At 36.1% G+C, this 16,065-nt stretch overlaps 1 protein-coding gene across 2 annotated transcripts in view; it reads left to right on the top strand.

The window, feature by feature from the left end:
- SLC8A1 (solute carrier family 8 member A1) overlaps positions 1–16,065 on the top strand; it is a 664,135-nt gene that overhangs the window by 242,459 nt on the left and 405,611 nt on the right. The gene's annotated exons all lie outside the window — the stretch shown is intronic.

A 16,065-nucleotide genomic window follows, 5' to 3' on the forward strand; every position in this document is an offset into this window, starting at 1 on the left:
ATGCAATAACTATTTCAAACACCAAAAATGAAAATTAATATTTAATTAATAATTTACTTAGTAATAAACTGTGTACCAGATCTGTATTTGCTACTAGGGTAATGGAGCATGGGCTTTCTGAAATTAAATAGTGATGGTGATGGCACAGCACTGTGGATATACTGAAAATGGTATAAATATAGTGGTGTGTGAATTATATCTTAATAAAGGAAAAAAATAATTGAAAGGATGCCTTTGGAAAGTCAAGGATGAAAAGGTGGATCCAGGGAGCTCAAAATTTTACAGTTTTCATCACTGATAATTAGTTCTGCAGCTTAAACAGGTTATAGTTATCATGTTCACATATGATATCATCTCACTAAGGATATAATAAAGGCCATTCTGAATTAAATTTGTATCATTGCAATGTCAATAAAAAGGTTTTAACAGTTTATGATTCTTAAATAACAGGATGTAAATTACAAAGTGATTAGACAAATTGACTTCAGCTATATTTATAAATGCAAATGCATTCACATTTAAGGTTAATACTTAAGGTTAATACTCCTCTGAAACTTTCTTGCTTGACTTGAATATTCTATTGATTTGCTGTCTCATGGTTTACTAGTGTACTATATAAAGATTTTAATTTCTAAAGAACATTGTTGTTTATTCTAGAAAATCTGCATGACCTATAATACATGAAATTTTAATTGAGACATATGTTATATAATAAATAATCTAGCCTGGCATTGTTCTATTTGCTTACATAACAATATCTCAGTTGGCTATACTCATTCATTGTTAATTAGAAAGGGTACTGGCAGTGTTTCCATAATATTCTTAGCAAATAAAATAAAGGAAAATCAAAAAGCTTAAGAGACTCTGAACTATTCCCAGAAGTACTACTTCAGTATTTAAGTATAAAATCAGTTTATTTTTGGATGCTGGGCTCTCCCCTTAAAAACAAGGGGAAATCTGCCAGCGTGCTAAGTGTACATGCATCATCGGGAAGAGGGAGACCCACAAGAATAGCAACATAGCCAGGCCAGGAACTATATAAATATTCAAGCTTTCTAGAGAATGCCTTTGAGAAAGTCTTTTTCTTCCCATTGAATGTTTTAAAAAAATCTTTCAGATATATGAGGACTTTAAATGTTGTCTTGAAGAATTGCAAATTTACCTGCAAATTTAGAGGTGTGGCATGTAAAGGATGGCTATTTTAATTTTGCAGACACTGATAATATTTCATGTTTATCTTGTTTCATAGTCTCCAGTTCATAAAGTCCAGGTTTTTCATTTGGTATTTGAAGGTCTTTCTGGAGCTTTAATGGATAGCTTTTGTTCCAGTTGTCAAGTGGTAGAAAGAATTCTAATTCTTATGGATGTTGGACTAAATATTAACAATTTAAGGACTGATTTTAAAATTCAAATTTTCAAAGAAAATTAGTCAGATGTTGATGTGGACCTGTAAAGAGTATTCCTGAAAGAACAAAAGTGTAAAACGTATAGATGCTTGAGACCAATTAGGTAAGTTATTCTCCTTGAACTATTCCGTATCTTTATACCCTTCCTCCATCCTACTCCATGCCCCAGAATTGCCTTTGAGCCCACAAGAGGCATGGAATTGAAAGCCAGAGGACATCTGGTGAGATTACTTATTCTCCATCCCCCAGCTCCCACCCTGCTCAGACACACTTTGGCTGTGGTTGTGAACCTTTACTGAAAAGCCCCAGTGAGTTGACTCCTTCTACATCTTCAGCTCCAACTACACTTCTCTCAACTTACAGTTCTCTCTGGAAAGAAGATAGAGAAGCTGGCAGGGACCAGATCATAAAGGGACATAGATGCTATGTTAAGGAATTTATATATTTTTGAATATATGGGTTCACTGAAGTATGTTTAATTTTAAAAAGTTAAGATTTGGCTTTCAAAAAGACAACACTAACAGCAATGAGGGAATAGATAGAAGAGTCTATAAGAGGAAACGTCATCTAGAATTGAAAAACAAAATTGTGATGAAGTCTGTTTTGAGTGGATTCCCACCATCGAGTTAATTAGCACATCCTTCATCTCACATATTGACTGTTTTGGGCGTGTGAGGACACTGAGTTCTACTCTCTAGCAAATAATACTCATAGAATACAGTATTTGAGGAAGACAAGTACTGCATGGTCTCAATTATATGTGGAATTAAAAAAAAAAAAACTCAATGATACACAGAACAGATTGGTGGTTGCCAAAGAGAGGGGTGAAGAGTGGGTAAAACGATGAAGGGAGTCAGGAGAAACAAATTTTGTGCTTTTCAATTTCCAGTTTTTATGATATGCTTGAAAGACCTTCAACTTAAGATGACTGCAGCAGTAGGTTCAGGTTGCCATAACAATAAGCCTTGCTCTTAGGTTAAAAAACAGAATTTAATTTTCTGACAGTCTGGAGACTGACAGTCTGAGGTGTAGCTGCCCGCATGGTCAGGTTCTGGTGAGAGTTCTTTCACTGGCTTGCATATAACACCCTTCTCACTGTGTTCTGAATGTGTTTCCTCAGTGCCTGTGTGCACACACAGAGAAAATGCTCTCTCTCTTCCTCTTCTGTTAAGGCCATCAATCCTATCAGATTAGGATCATAACCTTACGATCTCATTTAATGTTAATTACCTCCTAAACATCCTGTCTCCAAATACAATCACATAGGAGAACTGGGTTTCAATATATGAAATTTAAGTAAGGTGCAGGGTGGAGGGGAGAGAGAAATGGGGGGACAATTTGATCCATAGCAATAGTACAGAGGCATTCTTCTGTGTCACTTCTGATTCGTTCAGACATCTAGATATTTAATTAATCTGGAATTTTATTTTCACACCCATGTAGAATTAACTGCTGAAACATAGATTTAGCTTTTTTATTTTTCCATCTTTATATTATTTATTGAAGAACTCATTCTTATCTCACTAATATGAAGTGTCAATATTACAATAAAATAATTCAACGAGGGCCTCCCCGGTGGCGCAGCGGTTGAGCGCTGGGTTGCGAAGCTGCCCGCGGCCTCTGCAGCGCCGGTTCGATCCCCGGCTGCTCCCCGGCCACCAGAGGAGGGTCCCACATGGCGCGTAGACCCCTTCTGCCGCCCGCTGCTCCCCTCAGCAGTGTACTTGGGTCCTTCTGCCTGCTCTGCTCCCCGCTCTGGCTCTGGTGAATTCTCTCACCCTCCCGCACTTCTGACTGTACCCAGTGCATGTATAAACAAAACAAACAAACAAATAAATAAATAAAAACATGCCTCTATAAAATAAATAAATAAATAAATAAATAAATAATTCAACGAATGCATGAACTATCTGGATTAGCTTCTTGTCCATTGATTAATTTGTTCTAGCACTTATGTTTTAATTCCTGAAGGCTTACTGTATACTTTGACATTTGTCAATCATTATAGTGGCTTTAAAATTTTCCAGGATATTTTTATCCAAATTCATTTTTTAGATTGTATTTTTTTAATGAGATAATGTTGGTCATAGCACTGTATATAATTTAGGGGTACATGTTTCACACCTCTTCAGACGCATGTTACCATACCAGGCCCACCACCAAAGCACCAATAATCCTCCACCATTTCAAATTTAGAATTTGCTTGCAGGATTTCACTTAAGAAATAAATGATTATTGTGAATTCCAGACATATTTTCTATTTCAGTAAGCTAATAGTTTCATCTTATGAGCTTTACCTACTTCAGGCAGGACTTCAATTTGCTGCAGTGCATGTGGCAGAAATTTACCACCCCAGCTACAGTCTCTGTTTTCCTGTGTCATTGGGCTTGTTCTAAGTCAGCATCCTCCCTTATTGGGTAAATATGGCTCCCCAAAGCTTGAAGATCCTATTATAAAACAATCCCTCTGAGGAAAGTATCTCTGTTCCAAAGGTTCCTGATACTATCAATCATGATCTTTTTTCCTTTGCATGAGTAACATGTCCTGCTCTGAGCTAATCTCAATCACCAATGAGATAGAACATTTGGACTGATCAAGTCCAGACTTGGGCCCAGTACCAAATGGGTTGTGTGAACGACACAAAATAGAAGTGGAAGAGATTATTCTCAAGGTAAAATCCAGATGTTATTATCAGAATAAGGGAAAACTGATGCTATTAGTCAAAAGTGATATATGCCTACTATATCATCATGGTATCTTATTTCCTTTATTACTTTCTCCTTCCTTATAAGTGATTTAACTCTCTAACTTGTATGTATTTTTTCCCTTTGTGGTTTCACATTCTAATAGAAAACCCTTCAAAGAGTCACTTATTAATATTTGACTGCCCAGAATCTGAAACTGCATCGATAATGAGAGATTCTCACAATGTTATGAGTCTCATGAAATCAAAAAGAGCTAAATCCTAGACTCTAGCAACTGATTCATGAACAACCAAGGATGTTTTCACCAGGGACATTGAAAAGGAATAAGAAATAGATGCAGATTATATTTTATCTTGTCAATTGATGGTGGGCTTTGGTAGCCAGTAACAATGGGGACAATAGTGATTCTAGTTTCTGTTGCAGGATGAGTACCACTGTGCTAAATAAAACTTCTCTTGTAGGACAGTCACAGACAGAGTGCTTCCTTTGATTTCTGCCTGTTTCCTGAGTCCTATTGTTCAATTTTCCCGTTAGGTATCTAATATCCTTTAAATATTTGTATTTTCTGGCTAATTTAGCTGGAATGAATTTATAATACTTCAAGCAAAGACCCTGACTGATAATAATTTAAATTTTGTACATATTTCTATCTATATTTATCACTCATAGAATTAATTTAAGTGGTAAAATAGATTAGATGAAATTATGATAAACAATTGACATAAAATTTGTTGAAATAAAGAAGAAATTTGTCTTTGCAAGACTACCAAATAACATAAAAACAAATCTGAGTAAATGTTATGGAAAAAAATAGAATTTTAATCATGGACTGGCAGAAAGTGAACAGAAGGAAAAACAAAACGAACACTTAGATACATAAAAACTTGTATGAAGTTGAAGATCATAAAAGAGAAAGGCATTCAAATGGGACACCTGAAGGAAATAAAATAGAAGTAAAGATGCAATAGGATTTGGAAGTATGTGCTAAATGGGCGACAGATAAGATCAAATGTAGGTACAACTGAAGATAATAGCATCGGAAGAACTAAAACAAATATTAAAGCCATGGGTTAAGAAAACTTTGCTAAAATAAAGATTTGAATTTATGTTTACCTTTCACAGAAAGGTTTTCAGTTTACCTTTCACAGAAAATAGTGAATTATCAAGGCTCAAGAGATATATCTTAGTAAAATTATAGGAATTTATTGCTAGGACAGTTAAGCAAAAATTCAATATATTTTTAAGGGGAAAATAAGTTGTCCTTAGATTTCTGAATATACAATAACATAGGAACAACATAATATATGTTGTCAAAGAAAAATTGCACTGGATTTAAACTGACAAGGAAGATTTTATTTAGGACTGTTGCCTTTGATAATTCAACTCAACTTTTTTAAAACAAAAGGTAGGAAGAGTTTTTAAGCACTCCACATTTTTAGGACAATATTAACAATTTTTACAGTACTGTTTTCATTAACTGAACATTTTGTTGTAATATGTAATAAGGTCAATTGTATGCCATCAAACATTTTTCCTGAAAAGGTATTTTTGTTGTTTTTACCCTTTAGTGCTCTCAGATGAAATGTACAATTATAGAATATTCTGTGAAGTTCCACCAAACAAAGCAATCATTCACTACTGATTTCTTAAACTGTAATCAGTTTATTGATATTAACAATAAGTTATAAGCTTAAGCCTAATAGCTGATTATGATACAGAAATAACTAATGATAATATACTGATGTTGGCAGTATTTAGTTTTGTGTTTTATTTTGTAATATGGTATATTTTGTACTCTTGTTTTCTATTGTAATTCTGAAAATGTTTTGACATTTCATTATACATATTAAACACTTATATTTTTTAAAGATTTATTTATTTATGCATACAAGAGCCAGAGTACAGGCCAGAGATGCGGGGAGTAAGAGGATTCACCAGAGCAGAGTAGGGAACAGAACAGGCAGATTGACCGAAGTACACTGCTGAGGGGAGCAGCGGGCGAGTCAGGAGAGGTCTGCCGCGCCATGTGGTTTGCTCCCTGGCTGGCCGGGGATTGAACTCATGCCGCAGAGGCCACAGATTGCTTCATAGTGCAGTGCTTAACCCCTTGCACCACCAGGGAGGCCCAAGCACATATATTTTTAAGGCTTTATATTAATGTTTATTGTTACAAGATATGTCACATAATATTTTTAGTATCTGCAAAATTTCTAAAATTATAGTACTAGTAAATGGAAAGTTGTAATATCGACATGAAGAGTCAAAATAAAATAACATTCAAGTCTTGTTTATAAATTTTGTTTAAAATTGACTCCCTTTTTTTTAGGTAGATAATCACACAAACTGCAAGAGGTTAAAAAAAGTCCTTAATTTTGAAGACTGTATTTTTGCTTACAAATATTATCATGTTGGTGAAATGTGTGAATCTTGAATTAACCTTTATTTGAAATGAACACTCAGCAGATGCTCATTTGATAGCTGTTTGAATATGTTTCATAGATACAGCTAAATCTCAGTTAGCAATTAAATCTATTATATAAACATACTGTATACTAATCAATTGGAAACATAAGAACTTAATTATGAGGGAATTGGAAAAGTATAGCAAAGACATTCCTCTAATTATTTTCATCCTTAATTTATTCTAGCATTATTATAAATAGAAATGTATATAATTTCACACATTCATTTCACTAAAAGAATATGCTATCAAGTTCTGAAGAAATGCAATTCAGCATTAACTTACATAGGTTTGCTTTTTCTTGTTAAGTTCTCCGTGAAAAGTTACCTATTTTCTTTCTACAGAGAATGATGAGTTTATTAACCTGAATTCTTCCAACTGTTTTTAACATTATAAATCAACAGACTTTGTAGTCCATAGATAAACTCTGGGTTTCTCAGTTCCTCACCCCTACAACTGCCTTTTTTCCCCCCTTAAACAAATACCGGATACTGAGTTAAAGTACCCTTGAAGGTACATGCCAGGATGATATTACACTATATCAGTAAGAGTTCCATCTTGAAATCCAAACTATCAAAATAAATATGTACATGTACACATAGAAGAATCAAAAACTAAGATTGGCTGATAAACTCAGTTAAATTTGACTTTCAGAGCCTCCCCTGGTGGCGCAGGCGGTTGAGCGCAGCACTGTGAATCTGTCAGCAGCCTCTGCAGTGCTGGTTCGATCCCGGCCTGCCAGCAAGAATCCCACATGGCTCGGCAGTCCTCTTCTGTCTTACCCGCTGCTCCCCTCAGCAGTGTATTTCAGTCAGTCTGCCTGTTCTGTTTCCTGCTCTGTCTCTGGTGAATCCTTTCACTCTCCCGCACATCTGGCCTGTACCCCAGTACTTGTATAAATAAATAAATAACTCTTTAAAAAAAATAAATTTGAGTTTTAGATAAACAATTTTTAGTATAAGCATGCGCTATTTGGAACATACTAATAACAAAAATTATAAAATTACAAGTTGTTTTCTAAAATTCAAATTTAACAAGGTATCAAATATACACATATACACAATTGCACACACAGAAATAGCAGAGAAAGTTATGTTTTACCTTAGATTTATCAATTATAAATCATGTTTTTCTAATATCTGTGTCTTCTCTATGAAAATTTATGGCTATTATTCAAATCCATATCCCTATCCAGAAAGAATGGATAAATTGGCAATCTAATTATACTAATTCTGTTTTTTGTAATTCTTTTGTAATTTAAAGATTTGATTAAGACCGCAATTAAAAATGGAGCTCATATAAAGTATCTAGGAATCTTAGTCATATAAAATGAAGTCTAAAACTAGTAAATTAAAATTATAAAAGGCAAATTTCATTTATTAATTGAGATATAGAAACTCAGTGAAAAGGAATACTTTTTCAAAATATTCCTTTGTAAATAGTCACCCGCATTTTTAAATTTAGCTGTTACATTCTCAAAGATGGAACATAACTTCCATAGTATTGTGCCCCTTCTCAAGAATAGTAAATGTTACTCAAAATCTCTACTGTTAAAGGAATGGTCCTTTAGACAGAGACTATGAAGTACTATGTGTGAATTGCTGTTTTTGTTTTTCAGATTGTGCTTTAAAGTAATTCTTAGAATATTTGCATAGGGTTTATCTATCACAATTATAGATAGTTTTGGCACTGAAACCTTCAAGTGACACAGAGAGAAAAAATTGCAGCTCTATTTACATATTGTTTAATAAAAAACACTAATATTTTTAAAAACACTAACCTACTATAAAAACCCACCAGGATTTTTTCTGTATTTTATTTATAACTTCTAATTATTTAGCATCCTTCTTTTCTCTCTTATCAGATTGACAGATAAAATGATGTATTCAATGATTTTCAAAGTTATTTTTTCTAAATATTAAGCATATATAACAAAACAAAAATCATATATACTTCAAAAACATTTTCAAAATATAAACATACAGATGAGTGGATCAAGACAATGTAATACATACACACACACACACACACACACACACACACGATGGAATACTACTTAGTGATCAAAAAAGATATGCTATTTGTGGCAACGTGGATAGAGCTGGGAGAGATGATGCTAAACAAGATGTATCAGAAGGAGAAAGACAAATACTTGGTGGTGTCACTTATTTGTGGAATATAGAGAAACAAGACAATGTCAGATAAATCCAAATTCAAAAGTTAACCCTTGGAAGCAGACTAGAACGGAGACATTCAGAGGAAGAAGGGAGGAGGGATGGGTGAGCGCAGTGAGGAGGGAGCACAGTGGACTACAGTGGTGGACTAAGAGTGCTTTGGTGGTAGGAGAGCTCTGGTAACAACACAGGAGTAGGGGCATCCTATACTTCAAAAATACAAATAATGTAAACCAACATTACCCCAATACAAAAATAAATGTAAAAAGAGATGCATGTATATAAATGCAGAATAATCAATCTCAGCACTTAGTCACAATGCTTGTAAATCAATTTCTTAGCTGTGTCTGTCTTACGTGTAACATTAGGTTTGTTCTCAAAGAATGCATTTTAATATGGTTTTAGTATTTTAAATTTTTTATAAAATTAGTACAGACTTCCTCAGTGGTTCAATTTTATATTCAATGAATTTTAATTGTTTGCTGGCATCTTCAATTGACTCCTCTCAGAGGGTAATAGTTGTCATTGTAAATCCTCTTGTGACAGGTGCTGAGATAGATACCTGGCAGTCTCAGAGCAAATTATGCAAAAAAAAAAAGAATATACTTAATTCAATTTTAACTAAAATGCATGAAATAGTGTCACAGGTCCTATCATTTTATCTCCATTCAAAGAACTTTTCAGATATGTTTACAAATCAAAGCTTATCAAGTGTTTTTTTATTATGACTCATTTAAATATTCATCCAGATTACATCTAATGGAGCTAACATGCTATCAATTTTCATATGTGCACAGGAACCAAAACTTGAAATTAAAACTTAATAAAATTTATAAGAATTATTATTTGATCTTAATGAAAAATGATAGTGACATGAAAATGCATTTTTTTTCCAGTTCTATGTGTAAAATGATTGTTTTGGAAAGACAGTGATTAGCTATTGAAGTAGCTATGAATGCTTATCATATTTATTTCTTGTTTTTCATGTGTCCAGGGGCCTCTACAAAGAATCATAAATGTTGAAAAATGGTTTGTGCAATGTAGCATTAATCATTCATTAACTTCCTTGAGAAATGCAAATTTCATACTTTTTTATTTTATGGTCATTTTCATGCTTTGAGCTCATGGATGCTTAAGGAAAAACATTCAAAAAGAGAGAAAGGAAGTATTGTAAATTCATACTACAAAATCACTGTAGTAACAGATTTCAGATGGCTCTCTATAAGCTCTTTGGCAGAACCACTTAGCCTCTATTCCCTGCACATAGTTCACATACAATTAACCTGTAATTGCCCGTATTTCCTACTGGCCCTTCACACTAGCTGCCTGCAGGCCTCATGCATCTTTAAGTCAGCAACAAGACACATGCAACAGGCCACAGCAGCAGAGTGGAACACTTCTTCCACCAAAACTGAGGCCCCAAGCTGTACTTTGCCCTGGCTTTTCCTGCCAAAACACACTTTGTTTTATCTGCATGTACCTGTCAGTTAATACTTAAAAGGAAAAGAGATGTCTGTTTAATTCTGAAAAGATTTGGTGTAGGACAGATGGGTCTTTGTTAAGGTTTAATGATCTGTTCAAGTAAGAAATCTATTTACTGTGCACATGTCTCTAACATTTGAGATGAAACCATGGCAGAGCTAGAAGTACAAAGTGAAAGAATACTAAATCTGACTTATTTTAAGGTGACTACTAAAAACTTGCTATTTTAATGTGATAAATGCAAAACTAAACAGGATGCACAGGAAAAAGAAATGAACTAAAACTATCCCATGTAAAACAGGATGATGGTCTTCCTAGCACGTAACCAGTATGTGTCATCATCTGGGGATGCAAATTTAAAAAGAAAATAATGCCTCTCTCACCCTTTGAAGTCAAGGATTACTTATTCCCAAATTCTGTGAGCATTCAGGAATGTGTCTAGAAATGTATGTTGGCTCCTAGTGTGGTGTCCAAACATCTTTCATGGAGTCTTATCACTTCTTCCCTAGAATGGGTGAAGATATTCCATCTGTGAGCAAAGGTACTGCTCTTCATAATATCTAAATGGTAATAGGTTACTGACCTTAGACTCATGCTTGAAGCCACGAGGCCAGGTAACAACTTGACACATACTTGGTGTGGTTTTTTTTGAGCTATGTTTCTCTCCATGCAGTAGGTATTAAATGATCTGACCCATGGGGTATTAAATGATAAGTAGGGGGCTCAACTATCTTTCTCACTAGAAATATTTAGTCTTTCTCATTTAAGGTGTTTTATCACAAAAAATAGAAATATGAAAATAACTCACTCTTGCCCTCCAATACTGACCCTCTTTTACATGATTCTTCCTTTCAGCTATCCTTGTTAGAGTATTAGCTCTTCCCTCTTCTTATTGTAGAATAGTGAGATCCAAGTTTGATTTTTGGTGCTGAATCCTCTAAAGTGACCTTTGAGTCTGTTTTACTTCCAGACCATCTACAATAGGTTGACTTGGTGGTGGCATTCCCCATGGGATCCAGACTACATCCTTGGAGTGCCCCAGGAGGAAATAGAGTAAAAATCTCATCTAGTCATTAAGCATGACTTTGTCTTTCTTTCCTTGGAGACACTGTGATGAAAGGGGATTGTCCAACAGCAAAATAAAAATTTTCCCATTTGTCTCTTAACCAAATAGTTTTGCTAGTCATTGACATCCTCAATACCTTATAAAGAATTCTGACATTCATCAGATGATTTCTGCTAGACAGCACTGGTCTAGCTAAAGAAGCACTGGCTTCTCAACAGTCTTATTCTTTTGTTTCCTGGCTAGAGACTTTTGCTTTGGCGCTTTGAAAATAAAGTATTCTGAATGCAGTGCTGTGCCTGGACCACCAGGCTTTAGAAATGTTTTTCCTCTCCAATTTCTACCCCTCCCCCCATGCTCTGTAGAATCTGTATCATTCTGACATTTAATAGATTAATAGTTAAAAAGCATAATTCATATATAACTCCTTTGTAAAGTCATTTCTATTCCCTAAGGTAGTTATTTATGCTAATTCTGTGCATTATGCCCACATTCAATGGTAGGTATATGACACTACACTGTAATGTTTATTTATACATAATCTATTTGCTTGCCTCCAATACTTGAGTTCAGGGACTATGATAGATAGATATAACACAGTACATAGTTTTCAATGAATTTTTCATGAACTGAATAAAATAATTTCCTTACTGTCGCCTCATGGGCAGCAGCATTGGGAGTGGTGTGGGACAAAGGAAAGAGTCTAAGTCCAAGCAGTGAGAGGCCTAGAGGGGCTTACACCTTAAGGGTGCAGCCCCAATCCTTGGCCAGTCTCATATTTATTTAGAACCAGGTTCAGAGAAGATGGGCAGGTACGTGGTGAAATGTACATGCATGAGTGTGTGTTGTGGGGGATGTGCCGTTGTGTGGTGCAAGCTAGGGTGGAGTGACCCGATTGTTTGGAGGGGCTCCATAGTTCCCACTAATCAAAGCATACTATCCCTATTCCCTATTCTTACCTAACTTACTGCTAATCTTTTTTTAAAAAGATTTATTTATTCATACAAGAACCGGGGTACAGGCCAGATGTGTGGGAGGGTGAGAGGATTCACCAGAGACAGAGTGGGGAACAGAACAGGCAGATCCACTGAAATACACTGCTGAGGGGAGCAGCAGGAGAGACAAGAGAGGTCTGCTGCACCGTGTGGGTATCATACTGGCCAGCTGGGATCGAACCCGCGCCACAGAGGCTGCGGACAGCTGCACACTGTTGCGCTCAACTGCCTGTGCCACCAGGGAGGCCCTGCTAATCTTTACAAGTAAAGTGTTCTAGCTGGTCTTGCTTATCTGGCCATCATGTCTGCCTGCTGTTTTCAGAGTTCATTCTTCCTATCAGGCCTGTTGCCCTGGTAAGAAGTCCCCTGCTTGACTATATGTTTAGCTTGACCAGCAGGAACTCTGGGCACCAAGAAAATAGCTCCAACAAAAAGAGGGCTGGGGATTCCACACTTTCCTGTTAGTAATTTGAATTAATTAGTATTACTGTATACCATGTTATCGTTATATCATAATAGTGACATTGAGAAGTTATAGATACTAAAATAGCTAAAATAATGTATTGGTTTAACAATAATGTAGAAAGTTAAACTGAACATGGTTATCCACAATTATATAATTATCATGAACTATAGTTGCTTTTACATAAAAGAAATAATTTTACATACAAGCAAGAAAGCTTTTCTGAAAGTTAGTAATTGTTGACAATTATTTGAGTACTTAATATTTGTGTGGCACTGTGTGAAATACTTTAAATATGCTACCTCATTCCATTTAGAACAGTTGCAGAAGGATAAAGTCAAAGTAACTAAAATAGATAATGCTGTACTTACTAAGTTTTTATTAATGACTTATTCCTCCCCAAAATATAAGTTTATACCTGATCTGAAGTTATTCCACAGCACTATCTTAGCACTCTTTTACCATCCTGATTGTATTTATAGGAGTTCAGGCTGCTAACTTCTTCAGGGAAAAGAAGAATTTATTTTAAAATGCGGTATCTCACTGGTCTACATTGTTAAAAAGATAAAATAGCCATAAAGAGATAAAATGATTCAGACTGTTTTCACCAGATAGGTGATTTTCTGAACCAAAATGAAAGCATTCTAATTTTATAATAAAAAGGAAGGTAATTAAATGAGTTCAGTATTATATAGTGAAGGAAGCAGAACTTCGAAAGGCAAGAAAATAAACTCATAAGAATTTGCAAATAAAATATCTATATTGAAAATTCTGGACAAAGATTTTTATAGTTTCGTGTTAGTTCAAATCATCTCAGGCAGTGAGGGGGAGAATTTTCTTTATATGGAAAAGGAGATAAAATAACAAAATGACTTAAATGAAAGGCTATAGCTGAAAATACATATAAGCAAATGCATGGGCACTGGAAACATAGGAATAACAATTTGAAGAGGTTAATGATATGTCTGTGCATTATAAAATATATGGTTCAAGTTCAGTTGTCCCCCTCCCAACACCCCCCTCATGTCCACCTCTACCCTCATCCCATTCACAAGCAAACATGGATGATACAAGCTGTGTAGGCATCTGCTTTAAACCTGTCAGTTTTATCTATGAGTCTTAGAATAATTCTTTTTTTTTTTAAATAGAGGCATGTTTTATTTATTTGTTTGTTTGTTTATTTTGTTTATACATGCACTGGGTACAGTCAGAAGCGCGGGAGGGTGAGAGAATTCACCAGAGCCAGAGCGGGGAGCAGAGCAGGCAGAAGGACCGAAGTACACTGCTGAGGGGAGCAGCGGGCGGCAGGAGAGGTCTGCGCGCCATGTGGGACCCTCCTCCAGTGGCCGGGGAGCAGCTGGGGATCGAACTGGCGCTGCAGAGTCTGCAGGCAGCTTCGCAACCCAGCGCTCAACCGCTGCGCCACAGGGGAGACCCCCTAGAATAATTCTTACAACAGAATTATGCTCAGTGAAATAAGCCAGAAGGAAAAAGGAAAAATATCAGATGGTTTCACTTATAGCAGGAATATAGGGGGACCAAATAAGACATCAGTGTGAAAAAAAAGTAGCAACAGTACAAAACACAACAAAGCAAAAACGGACAATTATAAATCAGAGACATCCTGCAGGGGAGGAGGAGGGAGAAGGGTGAGAGGGAGGGAGGTAGGAGCAGGGGACTGAGGTGATGGTGCATGGGTGCCTTGGGGAAGGAAATTCTATGGGGACTCAATCTGAGGGGGTGGGGGGAAGCAAATATTGTTTTAAAATGAACAATTATGTAAAAAATAAAAGAATTCCTACAACATTTGTGGCAATGGATGCATAGAGATTTCTGGTCTCTGAATTTGATGTTCTCTCTCTCTCTCCCTCTCTCTCTCCCCCCCTCCCCCTTCCCCCTCCTTCTCCCCCTCCCCCATCCATTTGTGCTTTCCCCTTAATGCTTTGTTCTATTTCCTTAAATTGAATAATGAAACATTTTTTCTCCATGCCCCCTGTCCAATCACATAGAAAACACCCTCAGCAAAATTCTCTTTGGGGGTGAGTTCCAGCTTTGGAATTTTGGGTCTTGATCTCTGTTCTCTTACCTCTAGAATGCTAACGGAACAGCCTATTTTGACCCAATTTTCAACAAAAATTTATCATACATTTGTTAGGTGACTATTATGTGCCAAGCTCTTTCTGGCTTCTGGAAAACAGATGCATGGGCCGAAGACCACTTGCTTCAGTGGCCCGCGAGGGAAACTGGACGAGCTCTCTGGCACACTGCTGCCTAAGTGAGCAACAGAAACACTGGCAGATGCTGTGGCAGCAAACTTTCTGCCTTGGCAAGATCCAAGAGTGAGCTTTATCCCAGGTGTAGCCTAACATTAAAGCCAGTACCTGCCAAGCACTGGATATAAAGGTGCTGGTAAAAAGAATCCATGTTACCTTCTCTCTGTTCCATCTTATTCTCCTTCTTTGTTTTATCTCCCTATGACCTCAGCCCTTTCTTGGTCTGTCCTTGCTACTAAACCTGTGTTGCTATCATATTGCCACATTCTATGTTCTGTCACTGCCTTTTGGCTTCCTTCTCACCCTCTCTCAAGAAAAGCAAATATAAATTGCGATGAAAATTTACTCTCGATAGAAGAGAGCAAGAAGGAATAGGAAAAAAAATGTAGAAAACTGAATATTTTTCTTTATAAATGAAATAATTCAGATTTCTAGTTCAAAACAATTAATGATTAATGAAGGAAAATTTGAGACTCAGCTGTGTGCACATCTACATACACTCACAGCCACACACAGCCATCACCAAGAAAGGAAAATGGAGTCATTTAGAGCTGTTGCCCCTCCCCTGGGTATTATTAGGCTGGAAACTTAGATGCTGAAAAAGATGCTACTGTATCTTCATAGTGAATCATGCTGACATTCACAGTGCCACACAAATCTCAACTTCATCCTGCACATTCAAGACCAAGATTCTGTTGTTAAGAGACTACTGCATTCTCTACAGAGCACTTCTATTTCACAAAGATTTCCCACATACTCACCTAAAAGTGTATTTTAAATAGATACAGCTGGTTCCCCAGGAAGGAGTTCAGTGTTACTAGTTCAGAATAGCAATGATAGCTTCTAGCTTCATTTAGCCTCACAGATCTGTTATCTGGAAAAAGAAATAAGAGGTAGCATGATACATACAGAGGTGTGTACAAAACTGCTTTTCCTGGGGGGCATTTAGGGAACTGACAGGCATTGTGTTAAATCTGCCCTGTGGATTATAACTTTAACTGGAGAAATACTGTAGATGTTAATATCTAGAAAAAAATGATAGG

Source organism: Talpa occidentalis, unplaced genomic scaffold (genome assembly GCF_014898055.3).
Source record: "Talpa occidentalis isolate TD23 unplaced genomic scaffold, MPIMG_talOcc4v2.1 talOcc4.5, whole genome shotgun sequence".
NCBI classification, from domain to species: domain Eukaryota; kingdom Metazoa; phylum Chordata; class Mammalia; order Eulipotyphla; family Talpidae; genus Talpa; species Talpa occidentalis.